The sequence below is a fragment of the Papaver somniferum genome, chromosome 9, assembly GCF_003573695.1.
Source record: "Papaver somniferum cultivar HN1 chromosome 9, ASM357369v1, whole genome shotgun sequence".
NCBI lineage: Eukaryota > Viridiplantae > Streptophyta > Magnoliopsida > Ranunculales > Papaveraceae > Papaver > Papaver somniferum.
Window position 1 is genome coordinate 30,001,903 of NC_039366.1, and position 19,325 is coordinate 30,021,227.

Consider the following 19,325-nt stretch of genomic DNA (forward strand, 5'->3'; position numbering starts at 1 on the left):
AACAAGTTGTAGTGACAAACAAGTTGGGTACTATTGAATCTGATAACTCTTGGTTTATGAATGCAACTTACCTCTGGTTCTTGTATTCATGTGTTCTTCATTTTATATTTGTGGACATATATGTTGATGTGTGAAATTGTGAGCTTAAATCTGTCCGCAGGTGTAAAGTTGATGTGTGAAAAATGGTTGAAACCTGGTTTGTGCAGAGGTTTGAGGTTGGGTGCAACAGTCAGGTAACAGATGAATAATCCAGACCGTTGGTGTACATCTATTCTGCACCGTCAGATGCGTTTCAGGAGATACTAAATAACACGTGTGTTTCACATGTTTGACGGTAACTTACGCCGTTAAGTAAATATAAATTAATTTTAATTATAATAATTTTCTTAACTGTCAAGACGGTCAATGACGGTACTGAGACCCAAACTCTAATTAAAATTTTCACAAGACCCAAACTCAAAGTTGGTCACAAAGTTGAGACCCAAAGTCTAATTGTCCCTATATAAAATGGCTCAATGACCGAGATGATGCATCCCCACATTTAACACATTCCTGTCTCATCTGATGCTCCCCAAAAAGAAGAGGAAGCAAATCAAATGAACCCTAGAATTTTACCATTATGAATTCTGGGTTAGATTTTCTGTAAGACTAGGAGTCTAATCTCAAGTTATACTTGCAAGATATTTCTGGTTTGATGGAAGTTGTGAAGGGTGTAGGGAAAAATCAGAGGAAAAAGATAAGATTAAGATTAAAGAAAGAGAGAGAGCAAGAGAGAGAGGAGGAATTTCTGGCTTCTTCTTCTTCTTCTTCAGATACTGTTTCTGCTATCTCCGAAGAACATCTAGAAGAACTAATGAATAGAATCAAAGAAGATCCATATTTGAAACCTATTGTTGAAGATATTGAAATTGGTGGTCCAATTGTAATGATGATGTACTTGAATAATCCAGAGGTTCTACTGAAGTTGGGGGAGGCTATGGGTTTTATAGATTCAAATGGAGAATATAAAGTAGCGGCTGTGGCTGATTATATAGAAGATAAAGAACCACCACATCTCTGGTGTTAGCTACATTGAGACTACTACCAATTGCATGCTGAGTTGATTAAGGTAAACAAGAAGATTATGATTCAAGACAAGAGAAAATTTGTTTTGTTTTCTTTTGTTTTTCGGTTCAAATAGCTCTAATCCCAATAAGATAAAATTTGTGATTTCTCCTGTGAAATTCTTTTGAAAAAATGCTAGTGTCAGAGAAATCCTTTATTTTGAGGTTAGTCATATGTGGAAGAATTTAAACCTTACTAGCTTGGGTCTTTAACTCTCCATGTAGTCAATTATGGATTCATCATGTTTGAGTTTAGAAAAAGTGGATAACGCAGTGTTGGACGTCGGATGACTTTGAGGCTTGCATCACCCTATTAGCTGGGATTTGGTGTCTCAGACCTTATAATGATGGGGGTTTGGGTTTAAGAAATGTGGATATCACTAATAGTGCTGCTAATTTGAGGCACATGTGGGACTTGGTGAGTGGTAAAAAACCACTATATGGACTGAGTGGATTCATAAGAACATCATCAAAAATTAAGAAGCTGATTCTGAATTGTTTGTTTATCATGTCTGGAGATTTCCAGACAAGCAGGATTTTTACAAGTAAATTCTCTTCAGCAGATCAAGTGGTTACTCTATTTCAGATGATGTGAGAAGCAGGGTGCTCTCCATTTCCTGCAAAGTTGAAGATAACTCCTATTCTAGGAGCTTTATGGACAGACTCATAGTTAGTTGTGAATTTATGTTGCCTGTTATTGAGTTCTGCTCTTGGCTTGCTCCGGAGCCTGATTTTATGATCAACTCTGTTGGTTCAAAGAAGTTTCTTACTGGTGGTTTGGGAGCTGTGTCGAGAACCGGTTCTGGTGGTGTTATTGCAGCTGCAATGGGAGGTTTCCCTCAGATTCTGTTAATGGTCATGAATTACAGGGTGTAGAGCTGGGGTTAAACCTGGCTATTGTGAGAGGTCAGATTTGGTGAAGAGTGGAGAGACTGAGATCATTTTCTGAGGTCTTGAAGATTTCCCATATCTATAGGGAAACTAATAGAGCTGCGAATCTACTTGCGGGTTACCATCCTCTTATCAAATGGGTAGATGTGGGAATAGATGAGCTCTCTCCTGAGTTATGTGACATTATTAGAGAGGATAGAGGGGGGAGATTTACTCCCGTAGTTAGTTGTTTTGCTTTTCTGTAGAGAAAAAGCTAACAGGTTAGCAAACGACATGCTATTACGTGCATAAGCAACTTATTGATTAGAAAACTGCATGACTGGTTGTATGTTATCCTGGGTCTTCGGAAACTTTGCACTGGAATCATCTTTGCTGATGCTGCCCAAAAGTATGTATGCTGTACCTTGAACTTCTGCGTGGACCATAATTGTTTCCTAATATCCTATGAGTCAGTTGCTTGAGAAATTTAATTTGTAGTGTTTCGTGATGGATTTAGGTGGCATCAAATTTTCTTTTGATTTAAATTAAGAAATTTATTGGATTCACCAGAGATCTCAAGTTTCTGTAATGTGGATTTGAGTGAAAACTAACTGTATAAACACTGCAGGAAGAGTGGCTGAGTGCGTGTCGTCTTCTAGTGGAGTCAGTTGCAAGTCTATCTACGAGTGTCTACCACCAACTCCTACCAGGGAATATGCTGATGCTGAGATTGCAGCTCGTGCTGTCATGAAAGATATCTTGCAGACACCTCCTATTGAAACGAAGACACCAAAATTCGCTTTCATGTTCTTGACTCCAGATTACCTTTTGAAAAGCTAAGGGATAAGTACTTCGATGTAAGTTTCATGATAATTAGCCTCTTTATGTATTTTGTTTTTTGGTTTTTGTTGACCATACTTGGATCCAATACCTTTGTTCTGCATGACTTCCTTGACCCTGGTAGGGGTAAGAAAATTTTGTGCCATATGATGCATTTAATTTGCATATTGATTATTAACTTTCTGCAGGAAGAGTGGCTGAATGGGTATTATCTTCAGCAAGAGCATTTCTCTTCTCATTCCCAAACTGGAAACCCATGTTGGAGTCCTTTGGAAGTATGTATACCCCATGCTTGAACTTATCAATTACTTACTTTCTTGGGTTTTCATGTTATCCCCTTGGTATTCCCTGTTTACGAATTTATACCCTAAAGCTACAGTATGCTACGCTCGAAATCATGAATCAGTAAATTAAACGCCTGTTCATTCTACGTAGGCCGCAGTATGATCAAAAGTTTGCTTGAGAAGACAATTTCCAGGAGTTCATGCATGGTTGACAAATATGGTACGAGTAGTAGACTATCTTTGTGTGATTGTTTAGAATTTTCTTTTGTTCAGAACTTGGCAGGAAACCTCTTTAATGCTTCTGAAAAGCTTTTTATTGTTTGCGAGTCTTGCAGCAATCCTGATTGTTCATATTCACATGATATTGGCACAAAAGAAGACAGTTTTAGCAAAGATGATATAAATTTGGTGTATACAAGGTACTGCAAATAATCTATGAACTCAAGTGCTCTTATTCTCCCTTTTCAAGCTCATGTCTTGCAATAAATTTCCTTGTTATTGGCTGTGGAGGAGAATTTGTTAATTAACACCTATTGTGTCGCATCTTGGCGAAGTATAATTGTACTAAGCTTGCTATGAATATCATGCTACTTAAGGATGTAGGATATTTTATTAAGTGTGATTGATTGGGCCAAATGGTCCAAAGTTGTAGGCAAGCAATGAATCTAAGAACTCCATTCATTTTGCTTACTGTTAGCGTTGGGTGAGCATACCTGTTTGTTTTTCAATTTTTTGAGATGGTGTTGCTGGTAAATATTGCCTTATATGTTCTGGAGTCGAACTCATGAATGCTTAAAACACTCATTTTAGTCACAAAGGTGTACCTCTTGTTTTATATTTTAATGGTCATTTTCGATTAACTTGTCGTAGCTCTTCTTTGGATTATACTCCAATTAAAAAACGACCGAGTTATCATTTGTGTCTAGACTCTAGAGACATAAAGTCTCAGATCTCATGGTAGTTAGAGAAGATATTTTGGAACCAATATCACTGAATTTCACAGTTGCAAATTTTTTTGTTGTTGGACGCTTCATGTTTTAATATATTTACATGATAAACGCTTGATAGGCCATGACTTCATGCCTCGTGACAGTTAAAATGGAAAAAATTAAAAATTGGTTAGTCATCAGGTGTGTGGTGAAATGGTTGTTGAAACACGCATAGATTGATAGTATATCCTACATTTGTTTGTAATTATGTTGTTTTAGCAATTCATGCATTAGCGGTTTAGATTTGCTGCACATGTTTTATTGTCACAACGCTTTAAGAGGAGTAGAGCACAGCAAAATACAGCTAATACAAATAATTTTGATCAACATTCAAGTGATTTCTGCATTTCTTACGCTGCATCTTCAGCAAAACCAATCCCCAAAAGTGTGCCAAATCCAAGTTATTTATTTAAGTTTCACACATCTTCTTTCCAGAGCTAAATTGTTTCCTTGCGTTAATATTTGGTAAAAGATGAACATATACAAACTTGAAACATTGCCTATTTATATGATGTAGAGTTTCAAAGTCTATGAAATTTTTTTTGATGCAGGACCTTCAATTTTATTCTGGTCATAACTCGGTTATTGACTGCCATCCCTGCGCCTCAGCCACAGATTGAAACTTCTCCTCGTAGTAGCTCCGGTAAATCTGCTGTGCGTCCAGCTTTGCAGCTTCGTGGTAGGACATCTAATTAATTTTAGTATCTTCCATTTAATAGTTTGAGTTTCTATTGGTGAAAAAAGTTTATCTCACTTCTCAGGGGATTACACGTATCAAATGGTCGGCATCCAGCTACAAGTATGTCTTGTTCGGATGGATCTGCCAATCAAAAACCTAATGGTTCATTTTCCTCTATAGTTGCAAGCTCAACACAGGCATCTATGTTGCACAGTGATGCAGGATAAAGACCCATAGTAAACTGAACCAGATGGCATGGCAAAGGTTGTGTATTGTAGGTCCTGCTTCTACTAGTTTGGATAACCACATATCTCGCTGTCCTACATGTAGTGAGATGGGAGTCACAACACCACCATTGGAAAATCAGGCGTTCAGGGGTAGTGAGATGGGAATTAAAATGCCACTAGATAATACACCAGCGTGTTGAACAGATTCTGTTGCAGAAGGTGGAAGCACCACTGTGAATGGTACAGCTGATAATATGTGCTCTGGATTGGCATCAATATGCATTCGTAATGAACCTACTCCTGATGCAGCTCCTAGTCACCAATCATTTAGATAACATAGACCAGGCTATGCAACAGTATCATTTGGAAGACATTATTATTCTCCATCCTCACTGCCCTCGGAGAGAACTATCACTCCAGATGGTGTGTTGCTTTCATGCGAGCAATCTGATTGGAGTTCGGAGTTACCCTCACAAGTGATGCCAGAAGTATACAACCAAGTGAAAGAGGAAGCATCAGCTTTTGATGAGCAAATTTTGAAGTTTTCAGAACTTACACATCCACCTTGTATATCCGTTTAATTTGTCTAACAGTTCCAGAACCTCAAATTCATTGAATTTGTCCCGTCTTTTTTTAACTTGGTGATTCTGCAGTATCAGTAATTTAACTGTACATACGAAAGGTAATGGAGTATTGCCTCCATTTGTGGACTCAATCTGAACAAAGTAGTCAGCTCTCTTATGCATCTTATTATTTTAACTTCCCTCCCTCGAAGCAATCAAGTTCATGAATGGTACAGAATAGCGAAATAGCAACCATCCCAGGCTATCATTTGCCAGGCAGAAGATGCTGTGAACCAAGGGTCTTATATAAAATGGCGCGATGACCAAGAAATTTCCCTTAACATAAATGCATTTCCCCTAGAATTTTCTTTGTGAACACAGAACTACAGAAGTAACAATGATAGCATCGTGTTCGCAATCAATGTTCGCAGTGTCGATAAAACCACTATAATAATTAAAACACATTCAAAACAGCACATAATAATTATATTAAAAACTCTGGGCCTTCGGGCTCGTCCTTGTTTCGCATCATAGAGGTGTTTATGATGATTCAACGACACATAATATAGAAGTAAGAAAATTATAAGTACAGAATGTAAATGAGACAATGATTTACGTGGTTCAGCACTAAGGCCTACATCCATAGGGGTTCGGTTTTCCACTATGTATCATATAAGGTTACAAAGGATAGTCGAATGACTCCGAGTAGAGAACGATGATAGAAGAAAGGTAGATAAAACTCATACTTACTCTTACAATTTCTCTCTCCTTAACTATAATTCTCTCTCTAAATTTGGTCGACCCCCTCTCCTTTGGTTGAGCAGGGCATTTATAGATCTATGTGGGCCTCCCTTTACTGTCACTGTCAATGCTTATCGTCTTGGTTAATGTGCTGAACCAATGACCATCTTCGTAATTCCCTGATGCCTCCAACGGTGATGTATGGTGACGATGGTGCACCTTCTCTTCCTCCATTGGATGTTTGACACGTACCCTATGTCTATAGCATTTAAGGCGGGTGGTTAGGACAGTCCGCACGCGTCAGACAACTGTTACTGCGGCTGTCACCTCCTTGTCAGCGAGACTCATCTCCTCCGTTCATTTCGGATCTATCTTGGGATAGGCTAGGTAAAGTAGATTTTTAGATCTTCTATGGTGCTTCACGGTGATCTATTCATCCGGTACTCCTTGGTCCTCTTGTCGTCGGATCAGCCTGGTGATGAGTACGTGGAAGATGGAGATGATGCATGCCCCTTGGGTGTTGGAACGTGGCATCGGGACTTGATATTTCTCTGCCCCATGTCGTCCACGTGTGATACATATGACACGTGGCTAATTGATGATTATGTGTATACAGTTTGCCCCCTTTTCTTCTAAGGTTGAAAAGAGTCAAAGTTTGAAGAAAAACTCCTCATACTTCCTGAAAATGTGGGGGTACAACAACCACACCCAACAATTCGTTTGGCAATCTGAGAGGACTTACTCCAATACACTTTCTAGAGAATCAACTAGACAATCATACTCAATCTAGATTAAAGTATATCAAAGAGTTTAATATCTCTAACTCTTAATTCAATCCACAATCAGCAAATAGAAATCTGCGAGCCTGATTGAATATAAGAGGAATTACTTGAACGGTACCAAAGACCAATGTTCAAGTGTCAATCAATGTAAATCAACAACCAAAGGTTGGATATTCTAATTGATTGATCTTAACACACAACCTGTCATATTTCAATTATATAACTAAATATAATGCGGAAAAGAAATAACACAGACACCAGAATTTTGTTAACGAGGAAACCGCAAAAGCATAAAAAACCCGGGACCTAGTCCAGATTGAACACCACACTGTATTAAGCCGCTACAGACACTAGCCTACTACCAATTAACTTCTTACTGGACTGTAGTTGAACCATAATCAATCTCACACTGATTCAAGGTACAGTTGCGCTCCTTACGTCTCTGATCTCAGCAAGATACTACGCACTTGATTCCCTTAAATGATCTCACCCACAACTAAGAGCTGCAACGACCCGAAGTCGAAGACTTGATAGACAAACCTGTCTCACACAGAAAAGTGCATGGGATTGAATAAATCTGTCTCCCACAGAAATACCCAAGAGTTTTTGCTCCGTCTTTTGATAAATCAAGGTGAACAGGAACCAATTGATAAACCGGACTTATATTCCCGAAGAACATCCTAGTATTATCAATCACCTCACAATAAACTTAATCGACTAGCGAAACAAGTTGTTGTGGAATCACAAACGATGAGACGAAGTTTGTTTGTGATTACTTTTCTATCTTGCCTATCGGAGATATAAAATCTCGATCCAATTATTTCAATTGTACTCAACACGATAGAAACAGCAAGATCAGATCACACAACTACAAAGATAATAGTTGGGTCAGACTTCACAATCCCAATGAAGTATTCAAGTCGTTAACCTACAGGGTCTCGAGAAGAAACCTAAGGTTAAAGGAGAATCGACTCTAGTTATGCAACTAGTAACACACAGGAGGTGTGGGGATTAGGTTTCCCAATTGCTAGAGTTCTCCTTTATATAGTTTTCAAATCAGCGTTTGCAATCCAAGTTACCTTGGTAACAAAGCATTCAATATTCACCGTTAGATGAAAAACATGATTCAACCAAGCTAATAACTTACAATCTTTAGATCGAACTTAGCTTGTTACACACAAATGAAATGCACCCTCATTTAGGTTTATGTAGTCGTACCTAAACGTGTACACCATGTTGGTTCAGAAATAGTTAACCGAGGTTAGCCATATGATTACTCTCATATCAACCTTATTCATCTTAACCATAACTAGTTCAAATGACTCAAATGAAACTAGTTAAGAGTTGTTCAATTGTTTAGATAACACAATTGAAATCAAATCGGTTTCATTCACTTGAATCAATCATGAACATTATAGTCGCGGTTTGCAAAGACTGTATTCCTTATGATTTAAATGTTTAAGTTCATGGACTTGACCGATTTTACAAAGTAACCAGCTTAAGTATGCGTACGGGTATGCGTACTTAAGCAACCGGTTTTGAGTTTGTAAAGTTTCCAAACTCAGCAGAAATTTTCGGTTCAAAAACTTCCGCCAGTATGCGTACGGGTACGCATACTTAAGGTGACTGGTTTGTGAGTTCTTCCAAAATCAAACTCAACAGAAATTCTCGGTTTGAGAACTTCCGCCAGTATGTGTACGGGTACGCATACTTAACCTGTCTCCTTCACCAAATCCGTATACACACATATGCATACTCTAGGCTTCCGGTTTATGGACTTATTATACACTAATGTGCGAACACACTGTATATGCTTATATCCAAAGATGGTTACAGCATAAACTCTTTATTTCAATCATTGAAACATTCTTCTATAATGATAATAGCCGTTTTCACACACTATCAACATCAAAACAATTCTCAAGATATTGAAATAATCATTATTGAAACCTTCCAAGTCTTACACCAAATGATTGTATCACACAAACCATGTAAGATGTTACTCGGCAATTTTCTCATGATATAAGATGAACTTGGTCGAAGCGAAAGCTTACCAACACATATTTCGAGAAATATGTAAGCGAGATATACTCAGCTCGAAATCTCAAATGTGTATAGAGAAAACTATATTATAACACGACTTATGTCTCAATATAGGACATAGTAGAAATAGACTTTCCAAGTGATAGATAAGTTCAAGTCTCCACATACCTTTTGTCGAAGAAGTTCCACAAGCTCCCCTTAGTATTTCTTCGTCTTCAAAAGATGAACGTCGAGAGATTTAAGCTCAACTACACTATCTCTGTCCTAGTCCGAGACATGTACAAATAGGCTAGAAATCAAGACTTATAGTTTTGATCACTAACATTGAAAAACATGCTTGAGATAGCAACGCATGCGAGTTTGACCGAGCAATGCTCTAACAATCTCCCCCTTTGTCAATTTTAATGACAAAACTATCAATACATATGGATTACAAAAAAGATAAAAAAAATAAGCTTCTTATCCACATGCTTGATCTCCTTGGCATCTTCAACGCGACTCGAAATCTTCGTCACTTCCAAGTACTCCATGATCCTAAAGGTTGTAAGTTCAGCATCACAGTTTTTGAAGATCCGTAGCTATAATAATGAGAAAACAAAATATTCCCGATCATTGTTATACAATGTCATAGTATTATTACACATCATCAAAGTTCAATTGTATCACAACTTTGACAATACCACTATGGTGATATGCATCACTCCCCCTTAGTCAATACATATCTCAACATGAAAACCACTCCCCCTTACATAATGATCCGTAAACCATATGTATTTGTAGTGTGAACTACACATTAATTCCCCCCCTTTTTGTCAACAAAATTGGCAAAGGTACGAAAATTAGTGGGATCCTAGTGAAATTTCCATGGAGATACATCATGACCAAAAGGTGTATTAACATACCAAAAAAATTTATATGCAATCATAAAGCCGAAGCTAAATGCATTCATCAAGGAGTTAATGAAGATACAAGATAACCCCTAAAAATTCCACAGCCGCACTCCCCACAAAGATTTGGAAATTAAGCACAAGTTCAAAATGAACTCTCCCCCCATAAAATGTCATCCCCTAAGGAACAACAAAGGCGACCTTACTTTCACAAGAAAAGAATGATTTCTTTTGGACAAAAAAATCATATGAAAACACGAATTTGTATCCACAAAAACCAATTAAAATAACCACAAGGGAACCCATGATTAATTCAATTGGAATACACAACCAAATTAATCACAAAAAATGATCAATTTAATTGGTCATGCTCGACATAAGCGAACTTACGGAGCAACAACTAAATAACCAAAAGAGAATGATTAATTTAGTTGATCATGTTCGATATAGGGAACCTCACGGAGCAACAACTAAGTTAATCATAAGAAAATAATCAACTCAGTCGATTGTGCTCAACATGAGAAACCTTATGGAACAACACAGTATATGCACAAAGATTGTGGATCGGAGATCGACAAAATACTGCGGAATAGACAAGGATTCATTCAATTTTGCATCACTATTTGCACAATGACATATAATAGACTTAATCCTTGTAGACAAAAGTTTTGTCCTTTCTTTTTATCAAAAACATGACATAAAAGGATTTAACTTTCGTAATGTCAAAAGTTCATTCTATCTTCCATCAATACATTCATATCGACATAATAGAGATAACTTTTGAACAAGTATGGGACAGTCACAGGTTGATGGACGTAAACAACATATCCCATAACAATTTGCAATATATAAAATCATAAAAATTAAAATTGCAAAAATCATCTTCCAAAAAATACTTTCGAATTTAAATAAATAAATCTAAAACAATGAAGATGAAAATCTTTGGACATAGCTATGTGTACTCACAATTATGGCTATCACAAACCCTAGTTATTCTTCTAAAAACACAAAAAGAGATTTACTAGACATTGAGACCTCTGAAGAATTATTTATCATCCTCGAACTCCTTGTCGTCAACAGCCATAGGTACATAGGGTTCATGGAGAAAGGAGTCAATTCCAACAAACCTTCTAGGATGATGATGTCGAACCAGGGCCTTCTGAATTTCGAGAGTTCTCATAACAAAAGCCTTTATTTGCTTAATCTCCTTCCTTGCTTCTTTCAACTCTTCAAGAACATCAGAAAACTTCTGAGAATTTGAAGGAACAACTCTTGGCTTCCTCACATTCCTTCTTTTTCTTTTCAAAGTCGGAGGAAACAAAGATTTTTCTTTTTCCTTTATGATTGATGGCTTAACAATCTTATTAACATATTTTCCATCAGAACTCATGATGCTTGGAGTCTCCATACGTGTATGGGTTTGTGAGAGAAAATCACACTATAAAATCAACATGCAGTCTTAAGATGAAAACAGTTTCAGAGAAGGAAAAAGGAACGTAGGGTTATGGAACCTTTTAACACCGGTTCACGCACGCACGATTCACGACCCTAAAGAGAGTGGAATAGTCGAGAATAACCCTCTTTTGATAAAGGTGTTTAGACCATACTATTTTCTCTAGTGGTCTTGACCTATCTTTGGAAACCAACTTCTTTGAAGAGGATAAAATCTTACATACCTCGGCGGTTTTTTGAACAAGTTTGAGCTTGTTTGCTAGGCGATTTTCTCTTCGTTGAAGTCTCTTGACATGTATCATCTTGTGTTTATACTTGAAACACTTTGAAAGTTCATGACCCTTAAGTGAACAATAAGAACATGTCAATGGATATGCTGATTCGAACTCCCGAGATGTACAAATTTCTAGGCACAGAGTGGATCCTGAAAAATCAGACATAGAGTTTCCAACAGAAAGGTTAATTTCTTCTTCCAGATTGGTTGAGTTTCTTTCTGGAAGAATATCAAGATTGATGTATGTATTGCTACAGTTATCAAAATCGATATCTTCACAAAGAAGTGCAATACTTAATTTTTCGTCTTCATTGATATCATAGTGATCATACATTTCATCAAAAGTTGCAGCAAGACCTTTGTTTCCAATGTATTTTCTATGACTTCAGCACTCATTTAAAAAATTACCAAAACCTTTACACTTAAAGCATTGCATATCCTCGTCAGCATCCCTGTTTTTAGGAGGAACGCGATTGTGAGGTTTAACTAACGACCTAGGTTTGTCTCTTGAAAACCGTTTACTTCTCTTCAATAGAAGATACCTAAACTGTCTGGTGATCATAGAGACTGATTTTTCAAGATCTTCATCTGATGAATCAGTCTCAGAAAAATCATCCTCAGAGACATAAACACTTTTACTTTTGTCGAGTAATTTAGTGTTCTTTTGTGCTTTAAAGGCAACATCCTTTCCGATTTCGGATGTGTGCTCATGATCAAAGATCTTCAGCTTTCCAACCAACGTGTTTCTGGAAAGAGCATCAACGTTATTTCCTACAACGATGGCATGCTTCTTAGAATCGTATCTAGATGGCAGCGATCTGAGAATTTTCGTCACAATGTCCTTTTCAGGAATAGTCTTACCCAATCCAAAAGATGCATTAAAAATTTCATACACTTTGTGATTAACCTCATCAAATGAATTTTCATATGCCATACGAAGGTTTTCCCAATCGGAATTAAGGTTTTGAAGCCTATCTTCCTTTTCAATGGTATTACTTTCGAATACGGTTTCTAAGATATCCCAAGCATCTTTAGACCTAGTGCACGTAGTCACATGGTGCTGAAGATACAGGGTAATGGCATGTATGATGGCATTCAAACCGTCAGAGTTTTTCTTTCCAACAAGTATCTCGGCAGCATTGTATTCACCAATGTTCTTTGGAATGTTCACATTCCCTACTGCCACAACGGGAGCATCATAGCCATTAACTACATAAACCCATGATTGAAAATCACGCGCTTGAAGAAAGGCACGCATAGAAATTTTCCACCATAAGTAATTAGAGCCATCGAAGACTGGTGGTACGTTTATAGAAATAACACCTTTGTCCATATCAAATCGCTACAAACACAGACTTATGAGGTCTTTAATGTGTTTGCCTGCCCTGATACCAATTGAAAATGCAGGGGTACAACAACCACACCCAACAATTCGTTTGTCAATCTAAGAGGACTTACTCCAATACACTTTCTAGAGAATCAAATAGATAGTCAGACTCAATCTAGATTAAAGTATATCAAAGAGTTTAATATCTCTAACTCTTAATTCAATCCGCAATCAACAAATAGAAATCTGCGAGCCTGATTGAATATAAGAGGAATTACTTGAACGGTACGAAAGATCAATGTTCAAGTGTCAATCAACGTAAATCAGCAACCAAAGTTTGGATATTCTAATTGATTGATCTTAACGCACAACCTGTGATATTTCAATTATATAAAAAAATATAATGCGGAAAAGAAATAACACAGACACCAGAATTTTGTTAACGAGCAAACCGCAAATGTAGAAAAACTCCGGAACCTAGTCCAGATTGAACACCACACTTAATTTAGCCGCTACAGACACTAGCCTACTACCAATTAACTTCGGACTTGACTGTAGTTGAACCCTAATCAATCTCACACTGATTCAAGGTACAGTTGCGTTCCTTACATTTTTGATCCCAGCAGGATACTATGCACTTGATTCCCTTAGCTGATCCCACCCACAACTAAGAGTTGCTAGACAAATCTGTCTCACACAAAAAAGTCTATAGGATTGAATAAATCTGTCTCCCACAGAAATACCCAAGATTTTTTGTTCCGTCTTTTGATAAGTCAAGGTGAATAGGAACCTTTTGATAAACCGGACTTATATTCCCGAAGAACAACCTAGTATTATCAATCACCTCACAATAAACTTAATCGACTAGCGAAACAAGTTATTGTGGAATCACAAACGATGAGACGAAGTTTGTTTGTGATTACTTTTCTATCTTGCCTATCGAAGATATAAAATCTCGAGCCAATTATTTCAATTGTACTCAACACGATATAAACAGCAAGATCAGATCACGCAACTACAAAGATAATAGTTGGGTCTGGCTTTACAATCCCAATGAAGTCTTCAAGTCGTTAACCTACAGGGTCTCGAGAAGAAACCTAAGGTTAAAGGAGAATCGACTCTAGTTATGCAACTAGTAACACACAGGAGGTGTGGGGATTAGGTTTCCCAGTTGCTAGAGTTCTCCTTTATATAGTTTTCAAATCAGGGTTTGCAATCTAACTTACCTTGGTAACAAAGCATTCAATATTCACTGTTAGATGAAAAACCTGATTCAACCAAGCTAATATCTTTCAACCGTTAGATCGAACTTAAATTGTTACACACAAATGAAATGTACCTTCATTTAGGTTTATGTAGACGTACCTAAACGTGTACACCATGTTGGTTCAGAAATAGTTAACCGAGGTTAGCCATATGCTTACTCTCATATCAACCTTATTCATCTTAACCATAACTATTTCTGGAAGATAAAAGTGAATACATCCACGTCTCTGATTTTGGCTAGAGCTTTGGCTTCCACCCATTTGCCGAAGTAGTCTGTGGCTACAATCAAGAAATGTCTTTTTCCTGTCCCCTCGACTAATGGTCCGACGATGTCGATCCCCCATTTTGCAAATTTCCAGGGGCTTCCTACTGAATTTAACTACATTGATGGGGCATAAATTCTTTTGGAGAACTGCTGACATTCTTCGCATCTTCTAGCCATCCTTGAAGCGTCTTGGATCATTTGCGACCAGTAATACCCTTGCATCTTGGCTTTATCGGCCAATGACCTCATCCCGTTGTGGTTGCCTGCATCTCCGTAATGGATGTTGATCGGATCCGGAGATACCTATTTATATAAACCGCAATTGCACGGTGTCTAACTAGTAGAACAATGGCAAGTACAGGTCGTTCCCACGAGGAGCGGTGGAAATACTGATAGACGCATTTATGTGTCTAATTTGTCCCAATTGTTTATATTGTTAGTGCTCGATTTTGTACTTATTTGGTTATTTTATGTCTTTGTAGGTGTTTTTGGAGAAATAAGCTTTTGCGGCGAAATTGGCTAAAAAGTGGTTTTTGCGCTCGTGGGACTATACGGACTCTCACTTTGGATAAGGGGTAACCTAATTACAAAGGGACACCGGAACTGGATAGGGGGAGGTCATCTTCAAAGTTTCAAAACTGGATTTTGGCGGAAAAAAAGGCAGCAGCGTCAACAGTTTTAGATCAAGGATTTGAGCGACCTAGGAGGCGATTCAATGGGCAAATTTGGTACCCACGGACTCTACAAGACATAAGGGACCTGTTAGAAGCGATTAGACCCATCTAATTGGGCTGGATAAGTCAGAAAATCCACACAAAGTCAAGACAGTGCACACGGTTTCTGTTTAGGGTTTGAGATTAGTTTGAGAGATTTATGGGATATCTTGCGTGGGATATACATCAAAACAGTTGGTTAAAAGTCCTAGAAGATATTTGAGACGAGAGAATAGCTAGAAACAGCCTGTAACGCAACAAGAAGAAGATTATTCTTCAAACAACCCGTAAAGAATAATGGAGATTTCCAAGGGGTTTGATCGAGTTTCAAGGGGATTTAAAGCCTATAAATAGTTGGTTTTATGTCAGAGAATGAGGATGAAGAGTTTGGGGTCGAGCCAGAGCCAGGAGGAGCGAAGAAGAAGGAAAAACAGCAATGTTCACCTGTTGCTGCTGCTGCCATTAAAAAGCTTCAAGAACACGAAGAACAGACTCTCCAGGGCAGACTTATTTTCAGCAGCGTCAACAGCATCAGCGAAGTGTCGCAGTTAGCTGCAGTTATATTCTATCGTTTCTGTTGGACGTGTTTTGTGAGTCTCAGAACCACTATTTTATAACTTTTGACTCTTTTAATCACACTTTGAACTTTGAATTAATATTTTGAGTGTGTGATTGATATGAATAGCTAAACCCCAATACTGGGATGATGGAGGAAGCCATATTTTACACATATAAAAATTATATTTAATTTTTTTATGAATTCTTGCATTTTTATTAAATGTTTTATGATTTTTTCTTAATTGATTGTCATTTCTTTTGATGGTTTATGCTTGGTCTTAGTACTTTTGATATGCCATGCTTTCGATTTACAGTTAATCTTCTAAAAATCTACCTTGGCAAGAATTAGAGTCCCTATTTTTATGTGAGCTATAATTTTTTTGGAAATAAATATATTAATTATATGAATGATTATGGTGGAATCCTGAGTCCTAGTGTCTCTTGATCCTGTGACAATTTTGTATATATTTTTTCTTTAAAAATCTTTTCAAGTCCGAGCATCGAATCCTTATTTACCGCAATCGAATTACTTCAACAAATACGTAATCAATATCTCTAATGGACTAACAAATAAAGATGTTTTTGTATTTTTGAAAGAATAAAGACAATGAGAAGAACGGACTCAAGTAACAAAACGAATCAAATGGGAGAGTTGGTAACCAGGGTTTAATGTATCCACCACTATTTCTATTCAAATACTGAAATGAAACATAATTCATGAATTATTTATTGTTCGTTCTATTGACATCACCTATTACATATATTAGAGTCGCAAATATCACTGGGACGCCCTAAGCATGACACATCAAAAGACTAAACCAAAGCATGCACCATCAAATTGCATTAGCGAGAAATTTATACGAAACTAAATACAGGTTCTCAAATAATACCTGGCTATTCTAAGCATACCCCATCAAAGGATTTAACCCAAGCATGAAATATCAAATAAGTAGAAAAATATATTTTCGATCCTAACAATTATGCACAAAGGTTATACGAAACCGGTGAAGCAACAACTCATATTATCATTAAATCAATATATAAAATCATGGAATTATTTATTCAATTCAAAATGGTCTATTGCTATATAATCCAATCAATCAAAAATGGCCTAATACCCATGTAGTTTCAACCATAAAAACCCTAGTTACACAAATCTCTAGCAAGACATGGCTTTCTCAAAAGCCATAAACATATTAAGAAAATCACAAACAAATCAACAAACTCGAATCGAACACAAAACTTCAAACCCTTGTGAACGGCGTCTCTCGCCAACGGCCTCTGTCACCGGCCTCTTCTTCCTCCTATTCTCGGCTCTGTGGCCGACCTCCAAAGAACTCCAAAGCCGACCACCTCTACTTGTTTTTGTTCGTTTCCAAAATATATAGCTGTTGCGAGGTTCTCTAAATGGACTATAGAAGTACCTCCAAAATCCCATTCAATCACCGGACATATTAGGCCTTCTATCCAACTTCTGTTCTTCGAACGCTAGGCAACAACACCTAGCTATTCTATGACCTTAGTTCCGGTCGCAAGACCTGAGTCCATACTCTGTCCATCTAGCCATCACCACCATCGGTTCTTCTTCATTAACGGATGCGAACAACTGTTTAGAAACATTGACAATCACCATCGCCACTGCAACCATCCTCATTTGATTGTGGAACTGTAAACAACCACCATTCGATACCAGCACTGCCTCAAACTACCGAGACACGGCAGCCAACTGATTCTCCTTCTGTATGTACACCTTTCATCATCCACCACGTGTACAGAAAGAGACACGTGGAAGGCATGCAAAACAAGATATCAAAACATGATAACAAGCATCTCATCAGAAGATGCCACCGGTCAGCAGATTTGACGGTCAGGGACAGAGGATCACAGAGGTATGATAGCTTAGAGGAGCACCAGATAATACCCCTTGGGTGTTAATACACCCAATCCCGAGGAAGATCCCAGATCAACGGCTGAGAGGAAGTTTGACTGACACAGATGTGACCAGACAAAGAGACACTTGTCTGACACGAGCAAACATCCATCTACCCGCATTAAATACCAAAGATATATACACGTGTCAATCAGCTCGTGGAATAGGCGAGGATAACCCTTCGTATTCAAGCTCAGGACGCAGCATATGCCGAAGACCTCTGCGTAATTGGAACAAAGCACAAGAAGATAAGATTATAACGTCACCTCAGAAGTAGGACCCACGTTCCAACCCTATAAATACCCCTCTCCACTAAGATAGAGGGGGGTCGACCAATACAGAGAAATTATAGGAGAATATAGGAGAGAGAAATAGGAAGAGTAAGTAATCCCCCTACTTCCGCAGACCTATGTATACTCTAAAGTCATTCGACTATCTTTGTAATCATTCAATACATAGTGAAACACCAGCCCCGTGGATGTAGGCCTTAGTGCCGAACCACGTAAATCTTTGTCTTATTTACATTTCAGCACCTTACATTCAGCGTTGAACTTCATGTGCTTTACATTTATACTTGATTCTCTGTTTATTCCTTTATACGAACATTATTTATGATAATATTCGACTAGACAATGACAAGCTCGAAGGCTTCGAGTCGATGAATCGATATAATCATCCCCTTTACACATACAACATTTCTTTCTAGAATTAGACTGTATGCGAATATTATTTGTGAACACGTGGATGGCTTCGTGATTTATGTGTTCACAATCTGGCGCTAGAAACAGGGACTTTGTCCCGGTAAAAGATTTATCTTATCCTGTGATTTAACCTTAAACGCGCATTATGGTTGAGCCCTATTCTGGGTTCAGCGTGCTTTCAAAAACTTTTTTATTCTGGGTTCAGCGTGCTTTCAAAACCTTTTTTATTCTGGGTTCATGGTCTTCATTTTCACTAACACCATTTCAAAGCAGACACATCCACGGCTATCTATCACAAATTTGCACGTGAGGCGTTTTTCTTTTAAAACTAAGAATTAATAATCCAGATTCATGAGTTCTCGCGAAGGATCTGCCTTTTCAAGAGTTTTCCTTTTCAAAAGTAGTCTGAAAACAAGGTCCATGATTGTTTATTAGAGGATTTGTATTGCGAAAACTAGACCGATGGAGTCTTTATGTTTCTCTTTTATTAAGGCCCTTTGGCAGCTCATTTCCTTCTATTCCAATAATTTTGCGGATACGAATGACACTAACCCGATCCTCGTGGATATCTTTGGTTCTCTTTATTTATTCCCCTATGCAGAAAAAGACTAAAAATGGAAAAGATACTAGAGGAAGGAAAAATCAAAGCCTCATCAAAGGAGACACCAAGGATTACCCCGGTCATGACCCGAAGCAAGCAGAAAGGAGACAAAGCTAAAACAACTACTCAAAGACAGGATGCTGCGAAAATCACCTCGTATATGAACACTAACTCCATTGCAGCCGCGGCTCTCAAAGCATCAGCCACAAAGAACAACGCGACTGTTGCGG

At 37.8% G+C, this 19,325-nt stretch overlaps 1 long non-coding RNA gene across 3 annotated transcripts; it reads left to right on the top strand.

Moving 5' to 3' along the window:
• The first annotated feature begins 551 nt into the window (after positions 1-551).
• On the top strand, positions 552-5,704 carry LOC113312618. 3 transcript variants are annotated; one of them, XR_003341690.1, is made up of 7 exons: positions 552-2,382; positions 2,602-2,830; positions 3,002-3,088; positions 3,249-3,317; positions 3,433-3,516; positions 4,638-4,765; positions 4,831-5,704. It is a non-coding gene; the product is annotated as an uncharacterized LOC113312618 (long non-coding RNA). The 3 variants fall into 3 exon arrangements; XR_003341688.1 differs by having other exon boundaries at positions 4,848-5,704; XR_003341691.1 differs by having other exon boundaries at positions 552-1,108; positions 4,848-5,704.
• The last annotated feature ends 13,621 nt before the right edge of the window (positions 5,705-19,325 follow it).